General features: G+C 45.7%; 1 protein-coding gene across 7 annotated transcripts in view; it reads left to right on the plus strand.

The window, feature by feature from the left end:
- Positions 1-15,251, plus strand: part of NR1H4 (nuclear receptor subfamily 1 group H member 4) — a 123,739-nt gene that overhangs the window by 15,123 nt on the left and 93,365 nt on the right. For 3 of the 7 annotated variants that reach the window (XM_060195630.1, XM_060195626.1, XM_060195627.1), the window contains exon 1: positions 945-1,214. The gene's annotated coding sequence lies outside the window, so the exon portion shown is untranslated. Of the gene's footprint in view, positions 1-943; positions 1,215-15,251 lie in introns of those variants that run through there. The other 4 variants (XM_060195628.1, XM_060195631.1, XM_060195625.1 and 1 more) reach the window with 3 other exon arrangements.

The raw sequence follows: 15,251 nt of genomic DNA on the forward strand, positions 1-15,251 counted from the left end.
TGACATATCCCTTCAAATCAGAGTCACCACATCTTTTGGGTGTGTGCCTAGGGCTGGACTGCTGGGTCACAAGGCACTTCCACTTGCATTTGTCTAAGGCGTCTCCACACTGTGCTCCACAGAGGCCGCCCCAGCTAGCACTCCACCAGCAGTGTGTTAGAGTCCCCCTGCCACATCCTCTCCACACTGATCTTCTCTGGGTCTTTTGATGGGCCCTTGCTCACAGGTGTGAGCTGGAATCTCAGTGCCACTTTGCTTATTTTTAACTATGATTACAATCCTCAGCTCAGCCCAGGTATTATTTTCTCTCCATCTTACAGGGGAGGAAACTGAAACTCAGAGAGGCTGAGCTTCACCTGAGCCTGTGCCAAGGGAGTCTGTCCTGGCCTCCAAGCAGGGCCTCTTCTTGAAAGGGATGTGCAGTTTGGGAACAGAGGATGGAGGATTAGAAGCATGGGAGGAGACGTGGAGGACTGGTATTCCTCAGAAAGGAAGCTGTGGAGGGCCCCAGGTAGCAGAAGGGCTCGGCGAACTGACAACAAGAGACAGACATTCACTCCAGAGATATACAGTCAACAACCTGGCCTCACTTGGTGCTGGAGGCCAGGAAAGACCAAGAAGCAAGACCCAGAGCTCCTAACCTTAGTGGCTGGGGGGTGGGGGGGCGGTGGTAGGGCCATGGCAAGAGAGGAGAGGGGCAGGGGAGGTGCCAGGTGAACTGTAGTAGATTCTGTGCATAGGAATCTGGGTGCCTGGGGCCCTAAAACGCAGCCCAGGGAGAAGTTCTGAAGGATGAGGTCCTGGCCACATTTCCTGTTCTGGGTGAGTAGGGAGGGGTGAGAGTTTGTCCTGGGAATCTTGAGGCTCTCCCAAGGCTCTGCTCTCTGTTTATATCATGGAGCAGGGAAAGGGCTGTTAATGACTAATCTGTGTTCCTGAGGCTCTGAGCCAGGGAAGCCAGGCTGCTGCCCGGCTGGCCCGGAGGTCGCCTGTGACCGTCCAGGGTTGTGCTGGAGCCCCCTCCTCCCCCTCCGCCTCCTCCTTCTCTTTCTCCTCCTCATCCTTTTTCTCCTCCTCCCCCCAAGCTCCTCCAGACTCCCCCTCAGTGTGAAAGTGGATTCTGAGCACTTGAGGTCAGTGGGATTTGGGGAAGACAACGGGAGCAGGCTTCTGCCCAGGCCTTGGAAGCTCATCTTTCACCTACAAGGATCCAAGTAAGAACCTAATTCCTCTGGGGAGGGTGGTGTCTCCAGCCCACAGAAGGGAAGGAGTCCTTTCCAGTGTCTCTTTATTATCAACAAGTCTAGTCGCTGAATGAATTCTGGGTTGCTGGACTTAGATGATAAAGTCCTTAAAGTTAAAAACAGAAAAAGGGAAAGAAACCCTAAAAAAGCTCTTATCCTATGGTTTTGTCAATGCTCCATATACATATATATATATATATATATATATATGTTTTTTTTTTTTTAAAGCAAGGACAAGGAAGCAGGAGCTGAAGGGTCTAACGGTGGCTTATCTCACTGAAGAATTAAGACTAATTCTTTAATTTTTTAATGATCTTTATTCATTGGCTAGAGACAGCCAGAAATGGAGAGGGAAGGGGGAGATGGGAGAGAGACAGAGAGACACCTGCAGCCCTGCTTCACCACTCGCAAAGCTTTCCCCCTGCAGGTGGGGACCGGGGGCTTGAACCTGGGTCCTTACGCACTGGAACACGTGCACTCAATCAGGTGCATCACCACACGACCCTCTAGAATATTTCTTTTTTAACACTGGGGGGTCACTCTAGTGACTCAGGGATGTGAATTTCAGAAATGCTTCTGTTCTGGCTTCTCATCCAGCAGGATGTATACAATGTTGTGCATTTGAGCAACTTAGCAAATCCTGACGTGAGTTTGGGAATACGTCTACGTGGCCTGGAAGCCATAAGTAGGGAAAAAGTCAGGCTATCCTTAATAAAATAAAGTTTTCCTAGAATAGATGTTTTCTTTCCCTTTTCCCTAAGTTATTTCTTAAATTGATGATTAATAGTGTTTTACAAAATCTTAAGATCACAGGGTATATGTAGTTCCACACCTCATCCACTACCAAACTTCTGTGCTCTCCAATTCCAATGATACGTCCTGTAGTTAGGAGAACAGATGTCTAAACACAGTCGGCCACGAGATCAATTGCTTTCCATGTCTCACAAGATGGAAATGCTTTTTGAAAATGCTAGAAGAGCTTTATTAACAAGCTGTCTACGGTCTATCAAATAAAATCTCTTTGCTTACTACCATAGTGAATGGGGCAACTGTCAGGTGAGTCTCGGTCACTTCTTCAAAAAAAATGTAAGAATGTTTTTCTTTTAAATATTATTGATCTATTTGTTTTATGAGTGTGTGAGAGATCCGACCCAGAGGAGCCATTGCTTGTCTGCCATGGGGTTGGCTCTGTAGCCGCTATGGAGTTCTGTTATCTGGGCGGAAGTTCTCTGAGCTTTAGAGAAACCCCTGGCTGTCACCAGGGCTGCGGTAGCCTCACTGCAGCGGTGAGGACAGGAGGGGCAGAAGGACAGTGGGAGGAGCCACGTAGACCTGCCTGGTGCGACTCTGCAAACCATACACACCTCCATGTGTGAGTCCCCTCCTCCCTGCCTGCAGGTTGGGGAGCTGTGGACCTTTGCCCAGGCCCAGATGTTGCAATAGGACTGATGCAAGGCCTGGGGAGCTGATAAACTTCTGGCCAGAGATGACAAGCTCTCATCCCCAGACCCTCCTCAGGGCTTTCCCTCCCCCTCTCCCTCCACCATGTGCTTTCCCACACACCACAAGTCTGACCCAATTTCAGTAGAGTGCACAACAGTTGTGAAAAAAAAAAAAAGAGTCGCAAAAGAAAAAAAAGAAGCTTCCTTACACTGTAAGGATTAGGAAAATGCATGTTTGCAGGAGTGTAAATTGACGTTGACTTTCACTGAAGGTCTATTAACAAGGGAGACCTTTTGCTGACGACATTTCCAATGTCCTTCTCACAATGGCCCTGCTTGGAATTTTCTTCCTTTAAAATAACTCATTTCAGGGAGTCGGGCGGTAGCACAGCGGTTAACACGCACGTGGTGCAAAGCACAAGGACCAGAGTAAGGATCCTGGTTTGAGCCCCTGGCTCCCCACCTGCAGGGGAGTCACTTCACAGGTGGTGAAGCAGGTCTGCAGGTGTCTGTCTTTCTCCCCTCTTCTCTTTCTTCCCTCCCCTCTCCATTTCTCTCTATCCTATCCAACGACAACAACAATAACAACTACAACAACAATAAAAAACAAGGACAACAAAGGGAATAAACAATAATAATAATAAACTGAAAAAGGAAAAAAATTCATTTCTTTATATGAGAGAGAGAAGTGTTAAGAACACCATTCCAGCAGAAGCAGCTGCCAGACATTGGGCCTGGGTCCACGTGCACGAAGCCTGCATTTCCATCCAGTCACTGGCCAAGTTGCTTGTTTTTCTTTGACCTTTCTGACAGATGAGGAGGCGGAGGGCATATGCCTAGGCTACACAGGCAGGATGGAGCAGAACTGGATTTATTATTTATTTATTACCTTTATTCACTGGAAAGAGATAGCCAGAAATTGAGGAGTTGGGGGAGGTAGAAAGGGAGAGAGACAGAGAGACACTTGCATCCCTTCCTCACCACTCCCAAAGCAGGTGGTGATGGGGGCTCGAACCTGGGTCCTTGTGCACTGTAACATGTGTGCTCAGCCAGGTGCGCTGCCACCTGACCCCAGTACCTGATTCTAAAGTCAGTCCTTACCTTTCTACCCGTGGAGGCTGGGAAAGGTGAGATCTTGAGCACGGCCCTGTGGACCTTTCTACTTGGCAGGTGTGAGGTGTTAAGTGCCACACAGCTCTGAAGACTCCTAAAACCTCACCGGGTACTGCCTACTTGTACTTCCTCTTTGTAGCAGCTGGGCCTAAGGTGCTTGCAATTCTACTAACCCCCAAGGTGAATATTCGACTCCTTTCATCTTCAGACACACAGAAACACAGACACGCAGAGAGACCAGAGAGACAGGCACACAGAGAGACATGCACACTAAGAGACAGGCATGCAGAGACAGGCACACAGAGACAGACACACAGAGAGACAGGCACACAGAGAGACAGGCACACAGAGACACAGACACAGGCACACAGAGAGACAGGCACACAGAGAGATGTGCACACTAAGACATGCATGCAGAGAGACAGGCACACAGAGAGACAGGAGCACAGAGACACAGACACAAACACAGGCACACAGAGAGACAGGCATGCAGAGACAGGCACACAGAGAGACGGCACGCAGAGACAGGCACACAGAGAGACAGGCATACAGAGACACAGACACAGGCACACAGAGACACAGACACAGGCACACAGAGACACAGACACAGCCCTGGAGCTTCTCCCAGTTCTGTAGCACTCCCATGTGGTATAAGGGTGTGAGCCCAAGCGTCACGCATGGCAAGGCATGCACTCCATGGGCAAAGCTAGGGCTCCGTCTCCTAGACGCCCTCCCTTTCCTAGTGACTTTACCGTGAGCAGGGGCCAGGACATTTCCAGCACTGTCTGCTTTAGCCCAGAGCCCAGTCTGTAAATAGGTTTACAGTATTCTAAAATTTAAGACTATATTTTCTTTTTTCATTTTAACTTTATTTTATTTAATAGGACAGAGAGAAATTGAGAGGAAGGGGAGATTAGAGAGGGAGAGAGACAGAGAGACACATGCAGACCTTCTTCACCACTCGTTAAGTGACCCCACTGCAGGTGGGGACTGGGGGCTTGAACCTGGGTCCTTGTGCTTGGTAATACATGCACTTAACCAGCTGTGCTACCACCCAGCCCTATTAAGACTATTTGCACATCTGTGTGTGTGTGTGTCTAAGACTTGCTGTCCCAGCACCATTGTTCCAGATCCCCCGTCTGTCTTCTGTGCCCCTGCTCAGAACACTGTGGCATCTCGTTGCTCCCATGTGGTCTACTGTGAAGAGATAGTCAGAAGAGTCACTCTGCAAGTGCCTCAGTCTCCTGACTCCTGGAGGATACAGGCGTTGTCACTGTGTATTGATAAAAATATCCACCCTCCTCCCTCTCATCTCCCTTTTCTCTCCCCACACCCTGCCATCTCCCGACCCTTTTGCCTTCTGGAGTGAGTTTTTTTCTCCCTTGGTTTATCCCTCTGCAGAATTTCTTAATGAAGAAATTTCTGCTATTCTTACTCTTTCTCTTCTCTGTCAATTGTTTCAATATAATACTAAACAACCCAGCTTGGCTGCAGAGTGACACATTGCACAGGAAATGAAATCATGCCTGGAAAAATAATATAATTTTTTTTGTTAAATCTAAGAATTACAGCAGAGTTATGTTTACTAAAATTAATATATATGAATATGACTCTTTAATTGATTTTCCTTTTCCTTTTCTCTTTTCTTTAATTTTTAAATATTTATTTATTTTCCCTTTTGTTGCCCTTGTTTCTTAGTGTTGTTGTAGTCACTATTGCTGTTGTTATTGATGTTGTCATTGTTGGATAGGACAGAGAGAAATGGAGAGAGGAGGGGGAGAGAGGAGGAGAGAAAGACAGACACCTGCAGACCTGCTTCATCACCTGTGAAGCGACTCCCCTGCAGGTGGGGAGCCGGGGGTTCAAACCGGGATCCCAACACGGGTCCTTGCGCTTTGCGCCGCATGTGCTTAACCCGCTGCGCTACCGCCGGACTCCCGACTTTCCTTTTTCAAGCTAAAACTCTTAATAGAATATTAAGATTTTGTTTCCTTTTTCCAAGCCCCTGAGATCCTGGTATGATTTGGGCTCCCTGATACTTTAATTAGTGTCATTAATTCAGAGCAAAGGAGAAGTTGCGTGACTAGCTGCCGAGGAGAGGAGGTGTGATACTCATTTATTTGTTCATGAGAAAAGATAGCCGTGCTGAGGTGTGTCACCGATGAGAGGAGACCCACAGCCTGGGCCCGTCACTGACTGAACACAGATGTGCATGCAGAGCCCACAACCAGGCCGGATCTGAGGAAGAGGAGCTGGTGGCGGCCCAGGACAGAGGAACGCATCCCAGGTCTCCTCTCTGAGGTCACGAGTGGGCTGCAAGGGGGCCGGAATTCTCCGGGACTTTGTACTTTGCAGTGTGTTCACATTACAGGGTCTGTTTGGTGGTGAAGCTGTTGGGTAAGGTGTTGCAGTGATGGGTTCACACACTTTGCACTTATTAAAACCCAGAGAGTGACCCCAGCCGGGAACCCGCCCGGTGGGGACTATGGGGTGTGGGGGACATTGTTGAGTCCGTGCACAGCCTTTAGTGTAAGAGACACAGTGATGATGATGCCAGTGGTGGTAGAAATCTCACACTCGCGGGAAGGGTGCGTTCCTGGACACCATATTTCCTCTTCAGTTTTTTGAAAGCTTCACACTGCTCTAAAGAGATGAAGCTGTTAACTAACAGAATCTGCACGTGTGATCCTAGACAGCAAGGTCTGTAATTTTCACTAAAGCGCAGAAATGCTGCACAATCCCACGCGTGTTAGAACCCCCACCCCGGGAGTCGGGTGGTAGCGCAGCGGGTTAAGCGCATGTGGCGCAAAGCACAAGGACCGGCGTAAGGATCCCGGTTCGAGCCCCTGGCTCCCCACCTGCAGGGGAGTCGCTTCACAGGCGGTGAAGCAGGTCTGCAGGTGACTACCTTTCTCTACTCCTCTCTGTCTTTCTCTCCTTTCTCTGTTTCTCTCTATCCTATCCAACAACAACGGCATCAATAATAACTACAACAATAAAACAACAAATAAATAAATATATATATAAAAAGAATCCCCCCCCCGGTTCCAAATTTGTCTCTTTACAGCATCCAACTGGGCAGCTGGCCGAGTGGTGAGCCAGAAATGACACTCTCATGTCAACGTGTTTATCTCATAAGAAGTTGCATCGTTGGGGCTGGGAGGTGGCGCACATTGTTGGGCACAGACTCTATTGCTTTGTGCCGGGTTCAAGCCCCCTGTCCCCGTCTGCAGTGGGGGGATCTTCACAAGCAGTGAAGCAGGGCTACAGGTGCCTCTTTTTCTCGTCTCTCCTCTGTCTTCTCCCCTTTCTAATGTCCTCTGTCCTATTAAAATCAAAACGAATAAATTACAAAGAAGTAGCATCATCATATAACTCAGTCTAAAATCTCATCTGATTTCCCCTGAACACTGGCCCGGATATGAGGCTGAACATGGAACACCGTGTTCAGTCCCTCCAGAGCTGCTGGTCCTGTAGACGGCCTCTGCTTTCCCACCGTTAGAACCATGATGCAAACAACGTCCTTGTCCATATCTGCAAGAGGTTGATCCAAGGCAGATGCCCAGACATCAGATCATTTTTATACTAATATAAAGTTAACAGGCTTTCCAGAAAGACTAGAGACTGTGCCCTCACTACCAGTGTATGAGAATCTTTCTTTCTTTCTTTCTTTCTTTCTTTCTTTCTTTCTTTCTTTCTCTCTCTCTCTCTCTTTCTTTATCTCTCTCTCTTTCTTTCTTTTTTCAGGTGGGGTTGTGCCGGGATAGCCTGAGGGTACTTCTTCCCGAGCTAGTGCTCTCTGGCTTGGAGAGAACTCAACTGGAGCCGATCTAGGCTGCTGCGTGGGAGAGGGATCAGGAACTCATGCCGCACTAACTTCCGCAGGAGATACACTCTGGAACTCTCGGAGCTGGAAAGCAATTTCCAAGTGTCTTTAATCAGAAGAGCAGCTGTTTTTATACTCTCCAAGTAGGGTGGAAACAGGATGTGACATAGAGAGGGTGGAGCGAAAAGTGACTGGTAAAAATCAGAGTGTGACAAGGAGGGGGCGGAACAGGCAAGAATCCTATCACTGAACCACCAATGCCCTGGAGGGAGTGCTTTATGTAAATGTAAAAGTGATTTATGTAAATAGACCAAAGCTTTGGATCAGTAAATCCCTATATAGGCATATGGTTAAGCAGAAGCCAGGGGGAGGTGGCATACTACCCAACAGGGTTGACTTTTCTTTTCTTTTTTTAAAATTTTTATTTATAAAAAGGAAACACTGACTAAACCATAGGCTAAGAGGGGTACAACTCCACACAGTTCCCACCCCCAGAACTCCATATCCCATCCTCTCCCCTGATAGCTTTCCTGTTCTTTATCCCTCTGGGAATATGGACCCAGGGTCATTGTGGGTACTTCTGTGGGAGTTCTGGCTTCTGTAATTGCTTCCCCACTGAACATGGGTGTTGGCAGGTGGATCCATACTCCCAGCCTGCTTCTCTCTTTTGCTAGTGGGGCAGGGCTCTGGGGAAGCTGGGCTCGGACACATGGTGGGGTTGTCTGTCCAGGGAAGTCTGGTTGGTGACATGGTAGCATCTGGAACCTGGTGGCTGAAAGAAGAGTTAACATATAGAGCCAAACAAGTTGTTGACTAATCCTGAACCTAAAGGCTGGAATAGTGCAGATGAAGATTTGGGGGTCTCTAATTTGGAGACAGCTAGTAGGCCTATTTTAATTAGATTCCAAGGGGCCCATGACTATACTTGTTTTTTCTTTCTGCCTTTTCCACCCTTCAGTATGAATGACCTTTCAAAGACTTTTGGTAGCTGGATAATGGAAGTGTTACCTAGACATTAACACGTTCCAGATGTTCTTATATTTCTCTTATACTTCTCCTTTGGTGAATTTCCAGTTTATGTCCTTTGCCAGTTTTCCCCTTGGATTGTTTACACTTTCTGTTTTTATTTATAAGAGTTATTTATACATTGTTTATACTAACTTTTTTTTTTTACTGTTATTTACCCTGTAAACAGTTTCTTTCTCCCAGCTTCTTTCATATAATTGATTTTTTTTTAAACCGTACTTTCACACTATTTATTTATTTATATTTTGGGGTGTCTTTTTAAAATTTTTATTTATAAAAAGGAAATACTGACAAAAACCATAGGATAAGAGGGGTACAACTCCACACAATCCCCACCACCAGAACTCTGTATCCCATCCCCTCCCCTGATAGCTTTCCTATTCTTTATCCCTCTGGGAGTATGGACCCAGGGTCATTGTGGGATGCAGAAGGTGGAAGGTCTGGCTGCTATAATTGCTTCCCCGCTGAACATGGGTATTGACAGGTGGATCCATACTCCCAGCCTGCCTCTCTCTTTCCCTAGTGGGGCAGAGCTCTGGGGAAGCAGGGGTCCTGGACATATTGGTGGGGTTGTCTGCCAAGGGAAGTCTGGTTGGCATCATGGTAGCATCTGGAACCTGGTGGCTCAGAAAAGAGTTAACATATAAAGCCAAACAAATTGTTGACTAATCATGGACCTAAAGGCTGGAATGGTTCGTATGAAGAGTTGGGGGGGGGGGGTCTTCATTTTGAAGATAGCTAGTAGGCCTATTTTAGTAATAAAAAGCCCATGACTATACTAGTTTTTTCCTGAGCCTAACATCTGATCTGCAGGTGGATCCAAGTTATTATCTGGGGAAATGATGTCATGGCTGGAAAAAGGACCAGAAAAGAGAGTAGCTTCCTAATATGGGAAAGGGGTATAAATATTGTTGACTCTAAACCCCATCGATTCGATCTGATCTGGGCCCATATTCAACTTAGGAGCCCATGTGATCTCTGCATCCCTGTAGATCTGAGCTCACATTCTGTGGTCATGAGTAGGAACGTTCTAAACTGCCCCAATATCAGGACCCGTCTTCCTTGGGTGGAACATAAAGTATGTTGTCTATCCTCCTTTCTCTACCGTTGTTGATCCAAGTTGAGGGCAAGGTCCTATGGAGGCCCACAAAGGGGTCTATTCTGTTGTTCCTGATAGAAATGACCAGTAACAATGGAGAGAGGGATTTAATCGAGATCTAGACCTGTCCTGTCTGTTTGGGAATCTCAGGACTCCCTGACTAGGGCCCCAGCTGATGGGGTGACCTGATAGTGACTAAAGAGTCATCGTTAAAGTATGCCAGTCTCTTGCTCTTATTCAACTTTTGCAGTCTTACTTTGACAAGGTTAGCTTTGGAGTGAGTGAGGGAATTATAGGAATTATAGGGAATTATAGCTTTGGAGTGAGTAATAGGAAGTAGGTGAGGAGGGTATCTAGGTCTAAGTAGACACTATTTCATTATGAACTTTATACTGACTCACTGTGTACTGACTATTGTGTACTTTTGTTTTCAGGTATATATTTTGCTCTAATTTATGGATACATGTGAACATATGCTCTATCTCATGGGACCTGGTCTGTATCTAGGTTTGTTAGGAAGTGAATGACCTGCAATGGAATTAGAGAATCTTATGAAAGGAAAGGTCTCACTTGAGTAATGAGGCTGAAGGGTTGACATTCCATGCCTGACATTTCTGGACACAGTCTGAAGTGAAGCATGCTTGTCCAATTCCCTGACCCCTGTGGAGCCCACCAAGGACTTCCACGTAGCATGCAATCCAGACTCTTGATCCTGGGAGAGTCGGACAAGGTCACGTGAGACAGGCCTGCTACGGGCCCGTCTCCTTCTGCTCTTTGGCTCACCGTCTCTAGCTTCAGGGAGCATTCTGCAGTTTCTCCAGAACTGCTCCATGCCCAGCCCCTTCACACTCGCTGCCGACTTTGCCTGACTCACTCGCTTTCTGCCTGGCTTATTACTTGTTCTCCACATCTCAGTTCAAACCGCCCCCCCTCTTCTGAGAGGTCTTCCTTCATTACCGTCTCTAGAACAGTGTCCATGAAAAACACCATCTCCTTACTTTTACGGCAATCAGCAATGGACACCTGCGTGATTTAGTATTTACTTACTTGTGTCAAAACCTATCTCTCCTGCTAGAATGGAAGCACCACGAGGATAGAATTTATTTTTCCTGTTCATCCATCAGTTCCTTTCCAAGATTCAAATCAAAGGACTATTAAACTATTAAATAATTAAACTACGCAATATTATAGCATGGTAGCTTCATTTAGGAGTCAGGTGTAAATGACTGAAAACGAATGTACGGGTCTCCTCTGCCTGAATCGTGCCTCCCATCCCCCCCACGCCTTTCCCCTTCCTTTCAGGTAAGCCCTGACTTTGACGTGCTTTCCTGTATGTCAGATATGAATGGGGCCACCTGATAGGTTATTCTCTTCCTGATGTGTTTCACTTTGTGTAGTACCATCTAAGCCTGTCCATGCTTTCACAATTATTAAGATTTTGGCTTTCTTAAATTTCGTTTATTTACTATAGGATAGAAACAGAGCGAAATGGAGAGGGAAGGGGAATATATACAGAGAAAGAATATATACAGAATATATACAGAGATGCCTGCAGCCCTGCTTCACCACTTGCAAGACTTTCCCCCTGCAGGTGGGGGCCAGGGACTTGAACCGGGTCCTTGTGCACTGTAATGTGTGTGTTTAACCAGGTGCACCACTGCCTGACCCCATGGATTTCATCTTTCATTATGACTGAATATTATTCCATTTTGTGTTTGTGTACATACCACAACTTCTTTATTTGTAAGCTAGCACTTAGGGTTTTTCTGATTCTTGGACATTGTGAATAATTCTGCCATGCACACAGGGAGACATATGTCTTTTGAATCAGCATTTTGTGCTTTTTGTGCAAATCCCCAGAAATGGGGTAAGTGGAATATGTGAGTTTCCTTTTTAGTTTCTTGAGAATGAGCCATTCTGTTTGTCGTAATAATTGCACCAAAGTGGAGAGCTTGTGACTGCTGGAGAATGACTGTCTGGTCTGGTGCTCCTGAAGGAGCCTGTGCTCAGTTCTATAACAGAAACCTTTTCTTTTCTTATTTGTGATCAATATCAGGTCACAAGATTGTAAGATTACAGGGTACAGTTCCACACCACACACACCACCAGAGTGCCCCCACCATCCCACCCCCAGATATAACCACCAGAGTTCTTCCACAACCTGAGAGGCAGCTTATTTGCTTCTTCTCTTTGTTTGTTTTGTCTGCAAGTTCATGTGTCTCAGCTTTGTGGAGTACACATAGGAGTGAAACCTTCTGGCAGTTGTCTTTCTTCTCTTTACTTGTTTTGCTAAGTATAATATCCTCCATTTTGTCTCAAAGGACACAATATCTATCATCTTTTTTTATTAGACTAGTGATTCATGAAATTTATATCCCAGCTCCTATAGCCAGCCATCTGATGGGCATTTAAGCTGTTTCCACTCCTTGGCTGTTGTGAATAATGTCACCATCACAGCAGTCTCAAGACTGGACTCAGAAACCCCACGCTACTTTTACCTGTATTCTGTGAGTCAAAGAAATCACCAGAACAGGTAAGGTTCACAGGCTTCTTCTTAGACGTCAGCAGTTGCTGGAAAGTGACAAACTCACATTACACAAGTATCGGTGGATGGAAGAAGTTGTTGTGGCCACTTTTCCAAGAGCAAAATTTCAGGAGATTCAATGAAGTATTTGAAAAAAGATGACAGATCAGTCATTGAAAGACATAAAAAACAATTTTTTAAATTAGTGATTTAATACTGATTAAAAAAAATTATAAGACAACAGGAGTGTAATGCCACACCGTTCCCACCACCAGAGTTCAGTGTCCCTCTTCCCTCCATTGGAAACTGCAGAGTTCTCTCAAGGTCACAGATATGGGTTGTCTACTAACTATCTCTATCTATCTGTCTATCTATCTATCTATCTATCTATCTATCTATCTATCTACCTATCTATCTAATCTGTCATCTATCATCTATCTCTATCCATCTCTCTCTCTCTATCCATCTATCTCTCTCTCTCTATCCATCCATCTATCTATCTATCTATCTATCTATCTATCTATCTATCCATCTATCTACCTACCTATCTAATCTGTCATCTATCTATCATCTATCTATCTCTATCCATCTCTCTCTATCCATCCATCTATTTATCCATCTATCTATCTATCTATCTATCTATCTATCATCTTTCTATTTATTTGCCCATTTTTTCCAAAGGTCCTTCCTTTTCTTTCTTTCTCAGCCACACCCATACCTCTTACCATTTCTGAGTGTGCTTCCCTATTTTCTCTTCTCTCTCCAGGTCCTGATGGCGTTAGGATTCACAGCCCTCTGGTCATCTTCTCCTAACATTTCTCCCTCTCTGGGCATATGAACCAAAATTCTTCATGGGGTGCAGAAGGTGGGAGTTCTGGCTTCTGTAATTACTTCTCCAATGGGCATGAACATTGACAGGTTGATCCACACCCCCAGCCTGTAAGAAACAACTTTTTGTCCATTTTTTACTAAAGCAGATAATGAGAAAATAACAAACAATTTCTTCCTCTATGTAGAGGGAACATTAATTAAATACAACTGCTGCTAATAATTTGAATCAAAGAGAAACTAACACAGAGACATCTTGGGCAATCCTTAACAGTACTTCCTGGCCCATGATTAAGATGGTTCTGGTGGGCGAAGAGGGTCAGCTCTTCACGGCTTAAGGCACTTTTGAGAAGGAGAACTGTTTATTGGGTACGACGACTTAGTGGGTGAGCCGACTTGTGACCTAAAAAATAAACCTCTTCAGCTGGTACTTAAATGGTTCCTATGCCTCTTTCTTCACTAATTATCCCATGATTCAAATCAGACTGATTCTAAAGATCATTCTAATAAGATAAATTATTCTCTTCTTCTTTTTTTGCCTCCTGGAAAAAAAATTCTTCTATCACTGGGGTTTGGTACTTACATTACGAATCCATTGCTCCTGTGGCTACTTACTTCTTCCTTCCTTCCTTCCTTCCTTCCTTTCTTTTTTTTTTTTTTTGGACAGGGAGAAATTGAGAGAAGAGGGGAAGACGGAGAGGGAGAGAGACAGATAGACACCTACAGACCTGCTTCACCACTTATGAAGTGAGCCCTGGTGGGGAGCTGGGGGCTGGAACTGGGAGCCTTACTCAGGTCTCGGTGCTTTGTACTGTGTGCTTAGGCCGGTGTGCCACCGCCCGCCTTCCCCTTCTTCATTTGTTTATAGCTCATTAGTTTATTTGTTCATCTATCTCCTCTTCAGTCAGCTCATGAGTATTTATTCTTTATCTAATATGTACCTGGCAGTGTGTCACGTACCAGGGCTCCTCTGTCAGCTATCTTGGAGCTGAGAATCCAGTGACAGAGGTAGACAATCACATAACCACAAAAGCATGGTAGAATCACAGCTATGAGCAGCACTGAGAGACGATGTGCCCAGTACTGTGAATGATTGTAGGTGGTCTGCTCTGCCGAGGAAGCTGACGTTCAGGGCTGGTGGCAGAGCAAGGAAGTGAGGTGCCCCTGGTTTAAGGGAGGCTCTCTCAACTTCATCCACGAGGCTCGAGTGTTCATCACGCATCTACTTGGAAATGAACACCAGCACTGCCTCAGCCCTGTATGTGATCTCCAGAGAGAGCAGAAGCTCTGAACACTGCAGGTGTTGGTTGACGAGGGTATTCTTAGCATACGATCAAATGGTCTTGAGGAGAAACGAAACAGCAGCAAACTGCAGGCTTGCTGAGTCTGTGCAGTAGGGGTAGCTAGTGTTGAATGTCTTAGGCATAAGGAACTGCAGAATCACCAGTGAGGGACTCATGACAGTTTCAGTGGGAGAGCTGCCCAGGACAGCGTCCTGTCAGAGTGAAGCCTGGGCTAACGGCCCCACTCTGCTCCTTAGTCACAGATTGGCCTTGGAGAGGTTGTGTAATTGCTCTGGGCCTTTGCCTTTTTCATCTGAAAAGCATCTATATCATTACGCACTTGTCTTATTGTAGATGGACTGAGATAACACAGCCTTGTGCCTGCCCCGTAGTCAGTACTCATAAAATGATGGCTGTATTGTTTTATTCTGCTTCCTCCCAAGAAATGGAATGTCAAGGTCACTAAGAACGGTAAAGGTCACCTGTTGCTGCAGAGAGCTCCACTCAGATGTCAACACAAGGGACACGTCAGCCCACGGGCGTCCGCCTTGGCTTGTGCTCAGTGCCTGTCACACGTTGTCCTTAAAAACTCTCTTTAGAAGCTGAGGCAAAAGGTCGAGATTTCTGGCTTTGTGGTCTTCAGAACACCAGCACCATTTTGTTTTGCCTATGGCACAGTATGAATGGTAGTGACTGTGTATATTTCATTACTTTCACATAATTTTTCAATTTGACCCTCCAAACAGCTCTGTGGAATAAGTAGAGAAGATAACTTTGATTAGAATTTAAATTCCAGGTACTACATTTTACCAGTGATAGTTGATTCTTGGAAATATCAGAGGATAGTGACTCAAACCAATTAAAGA

The sequence above is a fragment of the Erinaceus europaeus genome, chromosome 7 (assembly GCF_950295315.1).
Source record: "Erinaceus europaeus chromosome 7, mEriEur2.1, whole genome shotgun sequence".
Classification (NCBI taxonomy): domain Eukaryota; kingdom Metazoa; phylum Chordata; class Mammalia; order Eulipotyphla; family Erinaceidae; genus Erinaceus; species Erinaceus europaeus.